Below are 6,988 nucleotides of genomic sequence, written 5' to 3' on the forward strand. Positions count from 1 at the left end.
TGTCCCTTCTTTGTAACATGGTCATGCTGCTTGGAGACTAGGGGCGTAATTCTCCTGTCCTGCCAGCAGTGGGCATTGTCATGGGTGGAACAGGAAAATTTAGAGAGCGGCCAAAAGCCAGAGTCAATCTTGACTGAGGTGTTGATTTGAATCCATTTTAATTATTAATGGACAGAAAGCTTTAGGGAATAAACCATTAAAGGAAAAAGTTGCATTTGTATAGTGCCTTTCACATTCTCAGGATGTCCCAAAGCACTTCGCAACTGCCGAATTACTTTTTGAAATATTATCGCTTGTTTTGTAGGTGAATATAGTGGACAAATCATACACAAATCCTACAAATAGTAATGAGAGACATGATAAACAAGATCAATTGTCTTGCTCTTCAAGGGCAGGACTTTTGGGTCAATGTGCGGGCGCGATCGGTAGGCCCGGGAGTGGCCAGGGAACAGACCGTCACCCGTGATCAGCCCCCAACCATGATTTCATGCTGGCTGGCCAATTAACAGCCAGCTACAGTGAAGTGCACGCTGAAATGCTCAGTGCTGTCGGGGTGGGGGCGGGAGGAGGGCGGGTGCTGACATAAGCGCGGGTGCGGATGGACACTGAATGAAAGTTCCCTGAAGGCAGAGAGCTGCCTCATGGAGGTGAAGACTTTAAAACCGATGAATAAAGCATTTAAAATCCGGAAAAAAATATCGACACACCACAATCAGTCACCTGAACGTATACATGATGAAAATATTGTCTATACATTTTTACTTTTTGCATTTAAATTACGGATGCCTCATCCTGCCCTTGGATGAGGTTTCATCAAAAATGCCAAGTCCGACTGGCAGATTCGCCTGTCCGCCAACCATAAGGTTGGATGGACCACGAAAAATTGGGGACAATTGGAACTTTAACAACTTTAATTGTCTTCTTAATTGTTGGCGGGCATGCTTCCGACACTCGCGCGTGCCCGCTGGCCGAAATATTGCGTGAGCGTGGGATGATGTCGGGACACTCGCCCGACGTCATCTCGTGCAATTCCGCGTCCGATTGGGTCAGGCACGCGCCCGCACATTGACCTAAAAATTCTGCCCCAAGTATTACTATAGGATGTTCTGCACCTATTTGAACAGCCAAGACATCAGTTTAACATGATGTCCAAAAAATGGCACCTCAGGCAATGCAGCATTCCTCAGTACTACACTGAAGAGACGGCTTAGGTTTGTTCCAGTGGATCCTGGAGTGGGGCTTGAATCCAAAACCTTGCAACTCAGAGTCCAGAATGCTTCCACTAAACCAGCCTCACAAAATGAGAAATAAAATGGAGTTTTTATTTTACTATGATCCATGTGGAGATGTGAAAGAACCGATCTTCCCAAAAAACCCCAACGGAAAAGCCAATGGGCAAGATTTCAATTTTTTAAACGTTTCCTGTTACAATCAAACCAAAACCAACATAAATTAAACATGAACTAACAGACAAATCGTATTCAGTAGAAACCATAATTAACACTTTAATCAGCTGGTACAACAAAGATTTATTGGCTGCTCCCCCAACACAAATGGCACCAAGTGCAGACCCAAAGCCTTTCACAGCTCAGGTTTCCTCAAGTAGAGTTCAACTGCTTTTTCTCACACAGGATTTGATTACTTCGTAGCCTCGAACAACACTTCACACCATGGATATGATTATCACCAAAAAGGCACACTTCTGCAGAACTTGCTTCACTCAGTGCACAACAGTCCTGATGGCATAGCTTCTCTTGAGTCACCTTCATTCAGGCCACTCAACAAAACCCTGCTACAAGATATGGTTGGCTCTGGTAAAAGTCACCCAGCCCCTCAGCATGTGTGGACTGCTCACACAGCTCTTCATAGCCTCTATACTGTTCTGATCACTGCTGAAAATGGATCCCTGAAAGCCTTGCGTTTGTTTTTTTCCCCAATCAACTTCTGTTCCCCTAGTGACCTAAGGTCATAGCCCAGTTCATGGCTTTGTCCTTTATCTGGTTCCCAGTTCTCTAGCAAACTGAGGGCCAGAGGCTGAAGTCACAGCTATTCCCAGAAACTGAAATTTTGCTTTTTCTTTCAGTTAGGGACTGTTTAGAAAAAAACAAGTACAGGCGTTGAAACTATTTCACCACTATATAAACCAAGAGCTGCTCTGGGGTGGCTAAAACCCACAAAGGGCAATGGATACATGAAACATAATGGCCCAAAAATTCACTGGCGCTGTGGCTGATTTTCTGCTGCTAACTGGATGTTTAAGACTCCAATATAGCAAGTAGGAATTCCGTGTGCATTACAAGATGGAAGAGCGCTGCCTGCCATATTGGTATAACAATAAAATAGCCATTGTTACATCTTACTGGGGATAGTGCACTGTAATATCAAGCCCCACTGTTCCCCAAGCTGCGACAATGTGAAAAATTTGACCAAACCACCAGATTGTCCCAATTCTACCTAACTGTTTAATTTAGGTTAACAGAATACAAGCATCAGGTTTGTAAACTTAATAAGTAAATCACTATTTATTCAACAAACTGCCATTAACCAGTGGCAAAAGAAAGAAATATGAACTGCTAATTTCTAACTCTATAACCTAAACTTTACACCTTCTTAAATCCCTATACGCACACATACAGGTCACAAAAGACACACAAAAACATGAATGTTAAGGGTGGGGTAAAATAGTTCAATAGCACTAGCCCCAGAGTACAGGATTTGATGGGGTGTTTTTGATTGATGTCTTCCAAATTCCTTTCCATTCTTGTTGATGACACGAGCTGGTCTTCGAGCGCTTTCAGTATTTTGTTCACTGATTGAGCACTTGCCTTTCAATGTCTCTAACATTGATTTTCCCCTTTGCCTCTTGACAGGGGCTTTCAGAGAGAGAGCAGGTTATAGCAATATGAGGAGAAAAAGCCAGCTAGCTATTATTGTGGAATTACTGGAATCTTCCACACACAGGAGAGAGAGGTATTAGGTCTTTTCCCTTTCAGGCTAGAAGCTATTCTGCTGCACTGCTCTCACACAAACCTTGGTCGCCTGGTCAGGAGCCAATTAAAATGTTGTTGCCAGGCAGCTCCCTTGGTCCAGGACTTCTTTCTGGCACCATCCTGTCTTTCATGACACATTCTATTCCAGGACTGCAACATTATATATATCTCTCATCCTGTTCCAGTGGAAATGTCTTTCAAACTGCAGCCATTGTAATTTTAATCCACAGTCCAACAGAAAATAAAAAGATATGTTCTTTATGACAGTCCAACAGAAATAAAAGGTTGTTCCTTACGTGCCTCTGCCCTTGAAAGAGATGAAACGCCATTTCAAAAATGTGTTGCATCACAATTTATGTGACAACATGGGGCACATGAGACTTATTTTCAATCATCCTTCCTCCCCCTTATACAATCTTATACAATCTTTAGCATTTCTTATCCCTTTAACTTATTTTAGTATTTTACATTCGGGACAATGCATCTGCGATCACATTATCTTTGCGGGAATGTGAACAATCTTTACATTGAATGGTTGAGACAATAGACTCTATCTAAACATTCTTGCATTTTGAGTTTTAAACATTTTCGATAAACATCACCGGATTATGGTTAGTATGGTCAGATTAGTGTTTTGGACATAAATTTCAAAGTGTTGAGGAGACAATAATAACGCTAGAGTTACTTTTTCTACTGTAGAATACTTCCTAAGTAACCTTATTCAAGCTTTCCTTAGTCCTTCCTCTAAATATGAGAACACAGTGTCTCACTGTCCCAGTATTGTCGTATTGGCTATTCGAATTGTAGGAGGTTCGCTTTGGACACTGTCTCCTTCTTCTTCTACTTTGCCCCTACTGTCCTTGTAATCTTCCAGTACTCCTACCACCTGGCACACTTGCTCTGTCTTATCATCTTCTCTGTGATGATATTGCTTCAGCATGTTTATGTGACATAACCATTTCTTCTTCCTATGCTCAGGAGTATCTATCACATTAGTCACTTTACTAACTCTCCTGACTATTTTGTAGGGGCCATTGAATTTTGCGTACAGGCTTTCACCCTGCAAAGGTAATAATATCAATACTTCATCTCCTGCTTGGAATGTTCTAGTTATAGCATGTTTGTCTGTCAATTCTTTCATTTTGGCTTGGGAAATTTTTAAATGCTCTCATGCTACTTTACAAGCTCCTGTGAGTCTTTCTAGAAACATGGACACATAATCCAACATGGAGGGTTTGTCTTTCTGCTTTAGGAACTTTTCCTTAATCACTTTTAATGGACCTCTTATTTCATGACCATAGGTTAATTCAAATGGATTACATCCAATAGATTCATTCGGATAATCTCTGGTAGCAAATAGTAAGAAATCCAATCCTTCGTCTCAATTCTTTGCGTATTCATGGCAATAGGTCTTAATCATGGTTTTGAGAGTATTGGTTTTGATGGTATCTCTCTAATGCTCCCTGTGTCTGTGGGTGATAGGTGGTAGACTTTAGTTGTTTGATACTCAAATTGCTGATTATGTCCTGGAAAATTTTAGACATGAAGTTAGAACCTTGGTCAGGTTGTGTTTCAATTGGTAGGCCTTAAGGAGTGAAAAACTGTGTTAACTTTTCCACTACCACCTTAGCTGTAATTGTCCTTAAAGGAATAGCTTCTGGAAATTGGATTGTCATATCCATGATTGTAAGGGTATATTCATGTCCTGTTTTCGTTTTCGGTAATGGTCCTACACAATCTACTAATATCCAACTGAATGGTTCTTCAAAAACTGGTATGGGCATTAAAGGTGCTTGTTTGATAACATGTTGAGGTTTACCTACTACCTGACATGTATGATACGTTTTACAAAATGTCACTATGTCCTCATGAAGTCTTGGTATGGTAAAGTGCCCGTTTATCGGTACTTGGGTTTTCTGTATTCCTACATGTCCTGCCATAGGGATTTCATGTGCTACTCACCATATCTCCTTACAATATTTGGGTGGTACCACTATCTAATGAACAACCGTCCATTCCTCATCCATAAGTCTGTGAAGGTATCTCCACTTCCTCATCGGAACTCTGTTTTTAATGTAATAGCACTTCAGAACTCCTTCAGCCTCAGCTTAAGTGTGAGCTGACTGTGCTAACTTGTTTAACTCTGGATCTGCTTTCTGAGACTCAATTAATGAAGACATGCCAAACACTTCCTTTGAATTATCTTCATTCTTAAAGAAAGTTCGGCTGCTCTAACATCTGTTTTGTGGTATTACTTTGACCTCTGGGGATGGACTTTGTTTAGCTATTGCTCTGTTCACCACAAATGATGGAAAAATACCAGGAACGTGTTCTTGTAACTGTTCCGTCTCTTTAGCCTCTCTCGGACTTTCCGTAATTATGGGCAAAGCCATAACCTTCAATCCTGCCAAATCATTCCCCAGGAGCAAATCAACTCCATCCACAGGTAATTTCTTAACCACTCCTACAACCACTGATCCAGACAACAAATCACACTCCTGGATATAGGTAATCATATCCCCAAGCCTCATGAGGCTATCAGAGATCCTCCTGCAAGGTACAGTGCAAGTCTGACCAGGCAGATCACCAACTCTAAAGCAGACTTGGCCTGATTGGCAATGAACACCATGTTAAAACAATGAAAAAAGCCATCAATTTCTGATTTCCTCCTACTTCCCCTTCTACTTGTGAATGAGAGTGATGATGCCTTTTCTTGTGGATTCTGACATGCTGCCCACCAGGAGTGTGCTCCTGTACATTTCCAGCAGGTCTGGGCCAATTTTACTGGTCTTGGAGGACTTGATGGCCTTTTATCAGCTCATCCAGAGTCGGTGGCTTGTTTGGTCTTTCCTTCATACTGTCGTGCAAGACCTTTGTGATAGAGGGCAGGAAGGATTGGGAGGTCAGGCTGTCTGTGGGCTTCATGTCATACAGCCCAGCATAAAGGATGTGCTGATCCTTAGTATGTCAGGCCGTGATGATATTACTGAGCTGTCCTCTTCCTTCAGGCTGTTGATCACAGAGCTCTCTCTGTGTATCTTTTGGAAGAAGGAATGTGAGCACATCACATTTTGCTCCACGGAGCAGACTCTGGATCAGAAGATGATCTTCGAGGCCTCCGCAGCACTGAGCCTGCTGTCCCTTCACCTCCTGGAGATCCTCCTTGACAATGACCCCCATCGACTGTAGCAGGAGCAGATTCTGCATGCTTTTCTGGAGTTGGGATATTTTCTCTGTCTTTCACTTGCTGTACACCTTTGAGGATGAAAATCCTCTTGGTCTTCACTTTGATTTCTTTGCCTGCCAGTGCAACAAGGACTTAAAGAGGGGTTTCACAGTTCTCCAACCTTAGTAATCCCTTATCCGTTCTTCAATGTTCTCTGGGGTCAGCAGATTCACATTCAGCCTCCATGTCTTCCTGCCAACCCTCTGGTCTTTTTGTAAGTGACAGTCCACAAGTAGGAGGCAGTGATCAGGTGTTGGTGGTCATGACTGTGAACGTTCGGGATACAAACAGGAAGTCTACCCTGGAACACATGGATCCATCTGGCCTCACCCAGGTGTATTTGCACAGCATTCCGTCTGCAGTGTTGCTGAGGATATTGTGCAGCTTGGTGTCTTTTGCTGTTTCCACCAGGAGTCTGGACATGGCGTTCAGTTTGCTGTCGGCCCTGCCAGAACATCCTGCTACATTGATGGTGCAGTTGAAATCACTGCCTAGAATGACCAGCCTGGATGACCATCAGTAGTGAGAGTTGCAGGAAGGTGGCCAGCTGCTCGTGGTTCTGGGCCAGGGTATACACAGAGCAGAGTGTTTTTGTACATTTTGTACAAGGAGGCGACCACCCACCACCTCCTTAACTTCAAAGACGGTGAACTTGTCTCCCCTCAGCAGAATACCCAGGCTTGAGGAACAGGAATTGTTTCCTCCTGACCAGATCGGTTGCCCAATGCCCATCTTGGCCATTGTCTACAGTTGCTGGGGTGCAGTATATCAC

Source organism: Cetorhinus maximus, chromosome 19 (genome assembly GCF_964194155.1).
Source record: "Cetorhinus maximus chromosome 19, sCetMax3.hap1.1, whole genome shotgun sequence".
Classification (NCBI taxonomy): domain Eukaryota; kingdom Metazoa; phylum Chordata; class Chondrichthyes; order Lamniformes; family Cetorhinidae; genus Cetorhinus; species Cetorhinus maximus.